Raw genomic sequence first — 13,174 nt, 5'->3', positions numbered from 1 at the left:
GAGATACAGCTTATTTGGTTAGGGAGAAAATGTCCTGAACATTTTTAAAAAGAGATGATTGCAATTTAAGCTGTGCTCAAGGTACAGAAGAAAATTGGTTTAAGTGTTAAGGCTGACATTTCTGTTCTTTCCACACTGTTCCTGGTTAAACTCAGTGCCTGGAGGACAAAGATAGACGCTTTGTTTCAAATGAGGAATTGGATTCACATTTCTAAAATGAAAAGTTTCCAAATGGTATAAACTTTAAATGAAAACATGTAAGATCTGACAGTTTGATTTAAGCTCTGAGCAGGGCCAAGGAATAACTAATGCTCACCTCTTCCTGCAAGTACCATAAATTTATGTGTTGAGCCAGGCACTGAGGCTCACGCCTATAATCCCAGCACTTTGGGAGGCTGAGGCGGGCAGATCACTTGAGGCCAGGAGTTCAAAACCAGCCTGGCCAACATGGTGAAAACCCATCTCTACTAAAAATGCAGAAATTGTAGCAGAGTGTGGTGGTGTGCACCTGTAGTCCCAGCTACTTAGGAGGCTAAAGCAGGAGAATTAGCTTGAACCCATGAGGCAGAGGTTGCAGTGAGCTGAGATCAGGCCACTGCACTTCAGCCTGGGTGACAGAGCAAGACCCTGTCTCAAAAACAAAACAAAACAAAACAAAACAAAAAAACCATTATGTGTTGATTGGCTTCTTAAGCTTTTCTACCAGATCCTGATTGCATTATGAGGTTTAGGCCCAGATGGGTACTTCATAAGTGTTCTTTGACAATGAATAGCATGCTTATTTAGTTTTCTAGACTTGTCCCACGTATACCAAAGATAAAAATGTCTAACATCTTTTTTTTCTTCTTTTTTTTTTTTGAGACGGAGTTTCTCTCTTGTTGCCCAGACTGGAGTGCAATGGTGCGATCTCGGCTCACTGCAACCTCTGACTCCCTGGTTCAAGCGATTCTCCTGTCTCAGCCTCCCGAGTAGCTGGGATTACCGGTGCATGCCACCACACCCGGCTAATTTTTGTAGTTTTAGTAGAGTCGAGATTTCATCATACTGGCCAGGCTGGTCTTGAACTGCTCACCTCAGGTGATCTGCCCGCCTTGGCCTTGGCCTCTTAAAATGCTGGGATTACAGGTACGAGCCACTGTGCCCAGCCAAAAATGTCTTACATCTAGATTACCACTTGTTTATTTATTATTGAAACCCATAATGAGTAGCACGCATGGGTTCTGACATCTGTAGTGGGATGCATCTGTGGCATCTAATAAAAAGTCTGACTCAAACTGTCTGAAATGCAAGGAAAAGGCAGAATTTGTTTAATTAAACAACTCAGTGATGTCATCAAGAACCCAATTAAAAATTTTTTTTTTCTATTTTTCGGTTCTGCCTTATTTAGTGTGTAGGCTTTGACCTAAGGCTGGTTTTCCTCTTAGTCATGAAATGGCTGCCAGTGGGAACGAGGGTACTTGCTTCCTTGTTCATCTAGCAGGGTAGACAGGGAAAAACCTCTCTTTCAAACCATCGGATGTTAATTACACTTTCCTTCAGTGTAATTAGGCCACACATTGATTGACTGAGACTCTGGGTAGTGTGGAGGGAGTGGATGCCTCAACAGAGTTGGCGTTCTATTAGAAGGGCAAAAAAGCAAATCGATGCTGCGGAGGGTCTGACGCTCTTTCTTCATCTGGAAAATGGTGAGAATTTCATAGAGAATTGAGAGGATTAGAGATAATGTATGTAGGGTGCCAGATTTAGCAAATAAAAATCGAAGGTGCTTAGTTAAAATTGAATTTGAGATAAACGGCAAATAATGCTTTAGTCTAAGTATGCTCAGCTCTTTCTACAAACACTACAAACTTGTACATTAATTTGGTTCTTAAGCTTTACTCCCAGATCCTGATTGCATTACAAGGTCTAGGCCTAGAAGGGCATTTCGTAAATGTTTTTTTGGCAATGGTTAGAAGGCTTATTTAGTCTTCTAGCCTTGTCCCACGTGTACCCAGGTTAAAAATATATATTTATACTAAAAATTATTTGTTGTTTATCTGAAATTCAAATTTAATGGGGCATCTTGTATTTTATCTGGCAACCCTAAATCTATGTGAAGTTTTTGGCACATAGCAGGTATTCATTCACTGGTTAGCATTAGTGTTCTTTCTACGTAAGAGTTCAGTTAAATGGCAGCACGGTACTTTTTTTTTTTTGAGACAGAGTCTTACTCCGTCGCCCAGTCTGGCATGCAGTGGTAGGATCTTGGTTCACAGCAACCTCGGCCTCCTAGGTTCAAGCAATTCTCTTGCCTCAGCTTCCCAAGTAGGTGGGACTACAGGTGTGCGCCACCACGCCTGGCTATTTTTTTGTATTTTTAGTAGAGATGGGGTTTCACCATGTTGGCCAGGCTGGTCTTGAACTCCTGACCTCAGGTGATCCACCTGCCTCAGCCTCCTAAAGTGTTGGGATTATAGGCGTGAGCCACAGCGCCTGGCTGCATGGTACCTTTTTTTTTTCCCCGAGTTGGAGTCTCGCTCTGTCACCCAGGCTGGAGTGCAATGTTGCGATCTCAGCTCACTGCAACTGGGTTCAAGCAATTCTCCTGGGTTCAAGCAATTCTCCTGCCTCAGCCTTCTGAGTAGCTAGGATTACAGGGGTCTGTCACCATGTCTGGCTAATTTTTGTACTTTTAGTAGAGACGGGATTTCATTATATTGGCCAGGCTGGTCTCTTGGCCAGGTTGGCCTCGAACTCCAGACTTCGTGATCTGCCCGGCTTGGCCTCCCAGAGTGCTGGGATCACAGGTATGAGCCCCCACACCCGGGGCATGGTACTTTTTAAACTCTTACTAACCTTCTAGAAAGGTTAGTTATTGACCAAAAGAGGAATTAACTAAATTGCATGTGACATTAAGAAATCCTTTACCACTACTCAAAACCAGATCAAAGCAAGTCTCCCTAAACAGAAGTTCATATTTGTATATATGGGATGGGACATTATAAGACATCTAATATTACTATTTAATACTAAATTGGACCTATATTAACAAATGTTCAGTTATTGGTTTTTCTCCATCTTCTGAATTTATATGGATAATTAATTTGTTACTTCCAGTTCACCAGGTCTAAAGAAAAATTTTTAAAAATGATTCATTTGAGTCAAATGTAATGCTGCTGAAATTCCTAGCACAAAGGCTCCACCTTACAGGGATGAACATGGAGTGATTGCCCCAGGAGTTCTGGATCCACGTGGGTGAAGCTTGAGGTCACAGCACTGTTACTTTGCATCTGGGGGAGGCAGGAGACTCTGCAAAGCTCTCTGTTGTTGCTTCTGACTCCATTTTCCCTCTCTGCTAATTCATTGCTCCTACCTGTAAAATTTTCTAATGTGCTTCCACTTTCATTTCCTCATCAAATATTCACCGTTATGAAAAAGAAAACCCTATTGGCTTGGTATCAAGTGGCCAAACCCAGCATATGGATACATATTGTTACCAGATTCACTACAGGAATAGATGAAGTGAATTTTATCCAAAATATCTATTTCCTATTACAGTACTGCATCTTTCTAATTTGGTGGCTGGTATGACCTCATACACTGCCTATTTTCCGTCCTTTTCCTGACAACCAGAAGAGACCCTCTTTTTCTGCTTTGCTTGTTAAAGTGAAAATTATTATGCAGTTTTCCATAGACTTGTCCCCAATGTTTTTTAAAAATTATTTTTCTTTATTTTCTAAAAGTAGCATTGGAAATGTTATCTCCTTCCATTTCATCACCTCTTCATCCCCCTTGGAAACCCGACCCATAGTCAGTATTAAGATCTTTACATTTCTACTGGTTGGGCGATGACTTCATTGCTTTCATGCCAGCTGGGGGATCTTGTGTAGCAGAGCATCTGACCGAAGCGGAGCTATGGGTCGTTGCTGCTGCTGCTACTGCTGCAACAGCTCTTTGCACGCGCCCAGCTGCTGTATAAGGAATCCTCAGGCGGCTAGATCTTTGCGCCTAACTCAGCCAAGGGATCGCAAGCTGCTGGATGAGTGAGTGTACGTGTGAGTGTGTGTTATGTGTGTGCATATGTGCGTGTGTGTGTGTGCATATGCAGCGGCAACAGTTGGGCAGCAGCAGCAATCGACTTCGATATCATTTTTACCAACAACAGAGATAAACCATCCTCCTTCCTTTATTTCTCAGCTCCCGCCCCGAATGTGCTCTTTCCCTCTTCCTCGACTTCCCCCATCCCAGCCCTCCGCACGGGTCCCTCCGGAGGGAGGGCAGGATAGCTGTGCTGCAGGCAGGATTCCCCTTTTTTCCGCAGTGACAGGCGGATTCCGGGGCCTCCTCGCCACCCCCTACCCCCGCAGCCACCCCTCAGTCACGATCTCCCCACCCCACCACCGTCGACCCTCTCCCTCATTCCCCGCACTTCCCCTGGCGAAGCTCCAGGCTCGGGCCCCGCCCCTCTCAACCTCTTCAGCCCAGGTTGCTAGGGCTTGGCGGGGCAACCAAACCTGGCGTGCCAGGAGGCGCGGCGCACGCGTGAGCGCGCAGGCGAGCTTGTATAAGGAATCAGCGTTCTTCGGCTTCAGAGACTCGAGTACGAGCGGCGCGAGCACGAACCCTCGGACAAGCGCTCCCTCCTCATTGGCTCCTACCAGAAGGGGGGGTAAAGGCGGGATCGGGCAGAACCTGAGACGCTTTCCCGTTGGTCCGAATGGACCGACCGGGGCGGGGCAGTTAGCAAATTAGGCTGCGCGTTCGCTTCTGCTAGAGGGCGGGGCCGGAGGTTTCGGTTAGTTGTCTCTGCCGTTGGGGAAGGTAAAGCGGAGACGGCGTCCTCAGGAGCTGTGGGGTCCCCTGCTAGAAGTGGGGGACTCGGCAGGGTGAGTAGTCGCGCCGCCAGCCGCCCGCCAAGCCTTCTTACCCTCACATCGGCCCCGCGTCCACCCAGCTTCTCCCGAGAGTGGGGACCCACCCGGTCCCCCGGGCGGACGAGAGAAGGGGCGGCGGCGCCGGTCCCCCCAGAACGGGGCGACGCGGTGAGGGCGTCCCAGCCCGGAGTAGCCCTTCCTCAGCGCTCTCTTGCCCTTCTGGAAGAGCTTCCCCCGAGGGGCTGGGGCTGTATTTTGGGGTGTGGGGAGGCGAGAGGGTGTGAAAGAGGGGCGGCGGGTCGAGGCCGCCCCGCGGTGATCCCCTCAGCGGCGGGTCTGCGGCGTCCCCGCCCCGCCGCTCCCGCGGCAAGAGCTCCCCGGGGCTTGCGGCGAGGGAAGCCCCTTCCCGCTGGTGCCGAGGAGGTGCCTGCGCGCCAGAACCCCCTGCCCTAGTTCAGAGGGAGCCCGAAACTCGCCAGGGGCCGCCAGCTGCGGCTCCGGCCCTTCTGACCTTGGCTGCCGGCGAGGGTGGGCGAGCGACCGGCTGCCGGCCCCGCGGCTCCGCAACCTCCCCCGAACAAGTTTCGGGCGATGCTGTGAAGTTCGCGACTGGCGTAGTAGGGGGAAACAGAATGGCCGTTTCTCAGACCTTCATACCCTTTGGACCCTCATAGAAATCGGATTCTGAGGTTTGGAACCGTCTCCCAGAACGAGCAGGTCCTCCTTGCATTGACACATTTTGTGCCCACGTTGGGGGAAAAAATAACCTGAACATATTTCAGTGTAAAGGCAGATTTTCCTTGAGGGTTTTGTTTTCGCTTCACTTGAGTGTGAAAGCACAGATGCCTGAATAAGAAAAGCCTGACCTTAGTATCTCTACAGTGAGATTAGACGAGTGCTGTGATATTTAAGTAGTTGCAGATCGGTATTGTGTTAGCACAATATATTTTAATTGACTGGAATTTAAGCTGATTTTAGAAAGTATTGTTGACACCGAATGATTTCTTTCTGTGCATCTGAATTCGGTTTGTTTGAACGTAATGGTTATATAGTTAATGTCAAAGATTACACAATTTGTCTGAGAGCATTTGTCTGAAACAGGAGACAGATGTGTATAGAACAGGATTATCGTTCTAGGTAACATCTGCTAGAACATTTCCAGCTTGTTTGTTTCTTACTGTAGGGTTACAGAAAAGACGTCTTCACCGAGGCTATTCGGAATTACATGTGAATGACACTTAGATGTAAATTTGTTTTTATTTCCTTTAAGTGTTTTAAAATGTTTTGTTCACGAAATGTGAAGAGGCGACATTTACTTGTTACTGTATCTTTAGTGTTGAAGGGGATAGTATGATCTTATGTTTAACAATCCAATTAGGGTCCATTAATAGATTTTTTTTTAAAGGCTTGCTGCTTTTCGAGAATATGATAGATTGAGTACCTAGCAAGGCTTTTAATTTCTTTATTAAAAGTACTATTTTAGGATTGAGAATTTTTGGCGTTGACACTGAAACCAGGAATAAGGAAGCCTGCAGCAGTCTTAGCAGTTTGACACCACCAGTAGGTGTTTCTGTTGACAAATGCAGAGAAGAGAACATTTGGGAAGGAAATCTTTTTTTCGGGGCGGGGATAGGGGGTGGGGTGGGGAGGTGAGGGTGGGTGAGAGGGGAAGGAGCCAGAATAGAGAAACTGTAGAACTAATGCTGCCAGCACTGTATGCTGAGCATTTCACAAGTGCAAGGAAACCTAATGGGAAAAATTCCGTTGGGCTGCATTAAATAATAGAACTCCAAAAGAGGCATACTAAAAGTTAACCATTCCAAGAGTGTTAAATAATCTGCCATTTCAGAGTAGTTGTGGGTTCCTCAATTGGAGAGGGTATCAAATCTCTTTGAATTGCCTTCCCTTTTTAACATAGTCAATGCAGCGATTAATTTGCTATATGTATATATATCAAACAGTTGAGTATTCCAGATTTGCTTGTTTAGCATATTTCCTAAGCCTACATTTTTTAAACAAAATCTGATATATATATATATATTAATTTGAAATAGAATTCTTTGTCCAGAGAGTATTCTTTTTTTTCTGGCTTAGTCTTAAAATTTATTCATGATTTAGGGGCTTGTGGTTGGTATTTTTTTTATCCCTTTTTCTCAGGTTTTTGATTTTTACTTATGCAAGTTCCCTAAGTCTGCCTTTGTTTATATTGTAATTTTCTTGGAATTATTTAAATCAGTGTGGCATCTATTGTGTCCCACGGGGTTTTAAAAGGAAAGTCTCCCATTGAAACAAATTGCAGGGCCATCTCACATAGATGGGCAATAGAATAGAAGATTGACTGCGAATCAGATGTATTCGGTTGCAAATATGCTGCTTGGGGTTAAGGCAGTTTCAGTTAACGGGAACCAGATTTTACATTGGTGTTTCTACTTTGAAGGTACAGTATTGTTGCATTACAAACTGAAAGACAGAGGTGGAGAAATTCCTTTAAGTATCACCCTTAGCCTGTTTCACCACTCTGTCCAGAAATTTATGAGAGACTCTTAACAATAGCTGCATTGTTGGAAATGACAGTGGCTTCTCTTGCAGAAAGTCAACCTTTTATTAGGATTTTCATTTCCATTTACTTTGTAAAAGAAAATTTAGCTTTATCTGAGAAATTGGCTATAAGAAATTTGTAAAGAGAGCAAGGAAAATAGGTTTTCTTCAACATGTCTGTTAAAATTTCCCATTCTCTCCCCTTCCGTTTTGATAACTGCTGGTGATCTTCATTTCCTCTACATATTAGAAGGTATGCTAACTCAGTACCTGGTTTTTGGCAGTTAGTGTGGGGATATGACTTTTTCATGTAATAAATTGATGTCAAATAATATGAGGCATTTAGAAATAAATTAATTCACATGCATAGATCTAAAACGTGAGGGAAATCTTTTAGATAACCCTTAACTTTGGTATAAGAATAGCACAATTTGAAGTATTAAGTTGCTTTCTAAGTAGAAAAAGCTATTTACTTAGAATTGGATAATTTTAGATTTTAAAGTTTTTTTTTGGCAACATCAATTTTCTTGGTAAAGGGGAAGATAGAATCTCACAGATTCTTTATCATCTGATGATGGCATCAGTTGGACTACATTTCAACTTAAGACAATAATGCAATTAAAAAGACTGCATTTAAACTTTCTGTTTGGAGGTTTCTCTAATTTGCTTTCAATCTCAAGCACAACATTAGAAATCTTTTGTTGCTGATGCACAATTTTAGTGTTCAGATTTTAGGTTTTGATCGTTTTTAGAATTGTTTTTATGTGTGTAGAGCAGTGCACGGATGACTGAATTAATCAAAGATCTGGCCTCATTTCTCATTCAAGTTTGTACATTTCTTCATACTGAGATACAAGCTTGGGTACAATTCTGTCGGTGGGTGTCAAAGCTGAGGGTAAGGACCTTTTACCTAAAGAGACTGATAACATTTAAACATTTCAGATTTGGGAATTAACAGAAAGTTATTTATTAGGTTAAAAGGACCTACCCCATTCAGGTATTTGAAATTGATTGTCAATGCTTTGAATTAAGCTCTTAGAAACATTTGTGTTTGAGATAATTCCAATCAGGGTCAAGTTTTGGGTGTGGTCTCTCTTTTGGGCAGTCTTCTCTGTAATAATTATAATACTCCATTTATTGAGCCTTACTGAATGCCAGACACTGTGACAGGTAATTGATTTGCATGAATACATGTGTGTTCTCACAACATCTCTATAGAAGCAGGTCTTCTTACCTCTTGTATACATGGCAGATGGGCTCAGAGAGATAAAGTACTTTGCCCGGTTTACCCAGCTAGTCATCAGAAGTAGCAAAATTGCCATCCAAACTGGTCTGACTTGAAGCTGTGCTCTTCAAAACCATGCTTTCTGCTTCTCTTTAGGATACTGATTTCCCAAGCATATTTATTTTTGACACAGGGTCTCACTCTGGCCCAGGCTGGAGTACAGAGGTGTGATCACAGCTTGCTCCACCCTCAACCTAGCAGACTCAGTCAATCCTCCCACCTCAGCCTGCCTGGTAGCTGGGGACTATAGGCATGTGCTCCCATACCAGGCCAATTTTTCTTTTAATAGAGGTGGGGTCTCATGATGTTGCTCAGGCTGGTCTTGAACTCAAGCAATCCACCTGCCTTGGCCTCCCAAAGTGCTAGGATTACAGGCAAGAGCCACTGCCAGGCCCACCCCAAGGGTATTTTGATTTCCTACTGTATATCATGCCTGGGGTGGTACTGAAGGTATACATATGCTTCTTGGAGTTCACAGGCTACATTGGAAAGGCTGCTGGACATTTAATCACACAGGGGGCTTAACTCAGATCGATCAGGACTACTGGAGAGGAGGGTTGGAAGTTCAGACTTTTCTAACAGAGGGTCAGACTTTTCTATCAGAGGTTCTGTTTCTTCATAAATGAAGGTTGTACATAATCATTTGTGCTCAAAATGAGGTTGCTGTTTCTAATTAGCTACTTGATATTTCATGTTTCTGCATGTTGCATTATAACTTTTGATGGACTTTGATTAAATTTGCTACACTAATAAAGGCTATGAAGATACTCCTTGAATTCAATTTTGTGGCTTAGATATACCCTTGAAGTAAAATGGCAGCCATTATAATTTGCAGATGGGCACCTCTTATGTAATTAAGACCAGTGAAGTAAAATCTGTAGGTAAAGTCTACAGAGATATGTTATTGTTGTGTGGTGGGTTTTTTTTTTTTTTTTTTTTGAGATGGAGTCTCGCTCTATTGCCCAGGCTGGAGTGCAATGGCGCAGTCTCGGTTCACTGCAACCTCTGCGTCCCGGGTTCAAGCTGTTCTCCTGCCTCAGCCTCTCAAGTAGCTGGGATTACAGGCACATGCTGCCACGCCCAGCTAATTTTTTTTGTATTTTAGTAGAGATGGGGTTTCACTGTGTTGCCTGAGCTAGTCTTGAACTCCTGAGCCCAAGCAATCTGCCTGCCTCGGCCTCCTAAAGTGCTAGGATTACAGGCATGAGCCTGCCATGCCTGGCCCTTGTTGTGTGTTAATACAGAGGTTGGACGCTGAAATTTTTTCTACGTGAAAGAACTTTTTGCTATTTAAAGGTTCTTGTGATTTAAAAATTTTTTTTAATTAAACATTTTTATTTTTTTTGAGACAGAGTCTTGCTCTGTTGCGCAGGCTGGAATGCAGTGCTTGATCTCAGCTCACTGCAACCTCCACCTCCTGGGTTCAGGTGATTCTCCTGCCTCAGCCTGCTGAGTAGCTGGGATTACAGGCATGCTCCATCATGCCTGGCTAATTTTTATATTTTTAGTAGAGACGAGGTTTCACCACTTTGGCCAGGCTGGTCTCGAACCCCTGATCTCAGGTGATCCGCCCATCTCAGCCTCTCAAAGTGCTGGGATTACAGGCGTGAGCCACCGCGCCCGGCCAACTTTTTTTTTTTTTTTTTTTTTGAGACTGAGTCTTGCTCTGTTGCCCAGGCTGGAGTGCAATGGCGTGATCATGACTCACTGTAACCTCTGCCTCCTGGGGTCAAGTGATTCTCTTGCCTCAGCCTCCTGAGTAGCTGGGATTACAGGCACACACCACCATGCCTGGCTAATTTTTTTTGTATTTTTAGTAGAGACGGGGTTTCACCATGTTGGCCAGGTGGCCAACTCCTGACCTCAGGTGATCCTCCTGCCTTGGCCTCCCAAAGTGTTGGGATTACAGGTGTGAGCCACCATGCTTTTCTATGATTTTTTTTTTAAAACAAGACTCATCATTAAGAGAATCAAACAGTTTTGTTCCCTAAAAGAACACTTAGAGGTCCATGTTAGGAAAAAAGAGTACTTAACATCTTTTTCTGTAATCAATGAAAATCACTTTTGTTAATTATTAAAGTTAGAAAGTCCTGATGAATACTGTAGAGCCTCAGGGCCAGAAATAATCTTGGCCAAAGCAGGACCATATTTCTACACAGATGGGACCTGTGCGCAAATTTTGTTGATTTCTTTTTGATGTAATGGAGATGTACTTTACATACCATAAAACTCACCTTTTTAGCGTGTCATTCAGTTATTTTTAAGTGAATTTATGAGGTTGGTGTAGCTATCATTACAATCCAGTTTTAGAACATTTCCATCACCCCCAAAAATTCTCTCCTGTCGATGAGTTTTTTTTTAATCTTATTTACTTGCTTCACCTAGACCTCTTCTTTTTTTTGAGACAAGAGTCTCACTCTGTTGCCCAGACTGGAGTGCAGTGCTGTGATCTCACCTCACTGCAGCCTCTACCTCCCAGGCTCAAGCAATCCTCCCACCTCAGCCTCTTGAGTAGCTGGAACTACAGGCATGTGCCACTGTACCCAGCTAATTTTTTTATTTGAGATGGAGTCTCACTCTGTTGCCCAGGTTGGAGTGCAGTGGCCTGATCTCAGCTTACTGCAACCTCTGCCTCCTGGGTTCAAGTGATTCTCCTGCCTCAACCTCCTGAGTAGCTGGGATTACAGGCATGTGCCACCATGTCCAGCTAATTTTTTGTATTTTTAGTAGAGATGGGGTTTCACCACGTTGGCCAGACTAATCTCAAACCCCTGACCTCAGCTGATCTGCCTGCCTCGGCCTCCCAAAGTGCTAGGATTACAGGCATGAGCCACAGCATCCAGCTGGCCTGGCTAATTTCTGTATTTTTAGTAGAGACAGGGTTTCACCATGTTGCTCAGACTGGTCTCAATCTCCTGGGCTCAAGTGATCGGCCCACTTCAGCCTCCCAAAGTGCTAGGATTACAGGTGTGAGCTACTGTGCCTGGCCAATCTAGATCTCTTTGTCATCAGACATTGACAAATGAAATCATGTAGATCTTAAAAGATGACTTTTTTGTTTTGAGACAGGGGTCTCAACTCTGTTACCCGGGCTGGAGTGCAGTGGTGTGATCATGGCTCACTGCAGCCTCCACCTCCCCAGGCTCAAGTGATCCTCCCACCTCAGCCTCCTGAATAGCTGGGACTATAGGTGCAGGCCACCACGCCTGGCTAATTTTTTTGTATTTTGTAGAGATGGGTCCTCATAGTTTTGCTCAAGCTTGTCTTGAACTCCTGGGCTCAAGCCATTCCCCTACCTTGGCCTCTCGAAATGCTAGGATTATAGGCCTGAGCCACTGTGCCTGCCCTAAAAGATGTCTTTAAAAAAATATCTTCTGGAGGCCAGGCACTGTGGCTCACGCCTATAATTCCAGCATTTTGGGAGGCCGAGGCGGGCAGATCACTTGAGTTTAGAAGTTCGAGACCAGCCCGGCCAACGTGGTAAAACCCCGTCTCTACAAAAAAATACAAAAATTAGCTGAATGTAGTGGCATTCTCCTGTAGTCCCTGCTACTTGGGAGGCTGAGGTGGGAGGTTGGCTTGAGCCTGGGAGGGAGAGGTTGCAGTGAGCCAAGATCGTACCACTGCACTCTAGCCTGGGCAATGGGAGTGAAACCCTATCTCAAAAAAAAAAAAAACAACAAAAACCAAAATTAAAAATAAATACTTCTCATGCATTATTTCATAATGCTTTTTGTATTTTCAAAAGTTTTTGCCTAAATATAATACATAGCAGAATATAAAAGATCATAACTGTAAATGATATAAATTACCTTGTGTTTATGGCTTAAATTTTATTTTCATTTGATTGTTTTTAAACCAGCAAATAAAATACCACTTTCTTGGTGATATGTTGGGAATGCAGGGAAAAGCAGTGAAGGTAAAAGTAATATAATTATTGTGCAAGAAGAAGTTACTTTCAAATGTAAGCACACAGGGAAACAATTGGTTTTCTTGATTTAAAGCTAATAACATTGTGCATTTTATTGTTTGGACTTCTAATTCCCCTTGACAGATCCACACCTAATGCGCATGTCATAGAGCAGGCTTCGTCAAATTCAGGTATTCAGACGCTTTGTCTACTTCAGACTGGATTGTAATGGGATTTGGAAACAGCTTAACATGCAAGGTACTGTAGCTGCCTTTTCCTGCCTGCATCATTTTCTTCTTAGTTACTTCTAGGATGGGCTGGGGAGTAAGGCCAGCTTGGGAAGAGAAAGTCTCATCAGCACAGGCTGATCCCCACTTGTGCATGTTTCTGCCTCTGCTCAGTATATTGCTTGTGTAGACAGACACTGCTGATAGGATAGCTTAGGGATGTTATTTTTTGGGGTACCTATAGTAGAGGAATGTAATGGTTTGGTTAGAAGTAAAGTGTTTTGGAAACTGTATCTAACTTTCTTTGCTTTTAGGTGAACATTTCTCTATGGAAAGTGACCCTTATATGAACCAGGCAGGT

The 13,174-nt window shown here is 43.9% G+C and overlaps 1 protein-coding gene across 1 annotated transcript in view; it reads left to right on the top strand.

Annotated features, from left to right (window-relative positions):
• Positions 1–4,785: 4,785 nt before the first annotated feature.
• The window catches only part of CDKL5 (cyclin dependent kinase like 5), a 196,941-nt gene continuing 188,552 nt past the window's right edge, over positions 4,786–13,174 (top strand). The window contains exon 1 of the mRNA XM_012434219.3: positions 4,786–4,865. The gene's annotated coding sequence lies outside the window, so the exon portion shown is untranslated. The remainder of the gene's footprint in view (positions 4,866–13,174) is intronic.

The sequence above is a fragment of the Aotus nancymaae genome, unplaced genomic scaffold, assembly GCF_030222135.1.
Source record: "Aotus nancymaae isolate 86718 unplaced genomic scaffold, 86718_ANA_hifiasm-v0.15.2.pri h1tg000058l, whole genome shotgun sequence".
In the NCBI taxonomy this organism is placed as follows: Eukaryota; Metazoa; Chordata; class Mammalia; order Primates; family Aotidae; genus Aotus; species Aotus nancymaae.
This window is presented reverse-complemented; position numbering and strand designations above follow the sequence as displayed.